We start from the raw sequence: 532 nt of genomic DNA on the forward strand, positions 1-532 counted from the left end.
TTAGCTGCAGTCCAGTACTCGCCTAAGTTTGAAAAATCTTACCTAGTGGTGAGCAAGCCTCTCACTAGGAGGCTTAGCTTCAGTCCAGTACTCGCCTAAGTTTGAAAAATCCTACCGGGTGGTGAGCAAGCCTCTCAGTCGGAGGCTTAGCTGCAGTCAAGTACTCGCCTAAGTTTTAAAAATCCTACCGAGTGGTGAGCAAGCCTCTCACTCGGAAGCTTAGCTGTACTCCAGTACTCGCCTAAGTTTGAAAAATCCTACCGAGTGGTGAGCAGGCCTCTCACTCGGAGGCTTAGCTGCAGTCCAGTACTCGCCTAAGTTTGAAAAATCGTACCGAGTGGTGAGCAAGCCTCTCACTCGGAGGCTTAGCTGCAGTCCAGTACTCGCCTATGTTTGAAAAATCCTACCGAGTGGTGAGCAAGCCTCACACTCGGGGGCATAGCTGCAGTCCAGTACTTGCCTAAGTTTGAAAAATCCTACCTAGTGGTGAGCAAGCCTCTCACTCGGATGTTTAGCTGCAGTCCAGTACTCG

The sequence above is a fragment of the Triticum dicoccoides genome, chromosome 7A (genome assembly GCF_002162155.2).
Source record: "Triticum dicoccoides isolate Atlit2015 ecotype Zavitan chromosome 7A, WEW_v2.0, whole genome shotgun sequence".
NCBI classification, from domain to species: Eukaryota; Viridiplantae; Streptophyta; class Magnoliopsida; order Poales; family Poaceae; genus Triticum; species Triticum dicoccoides.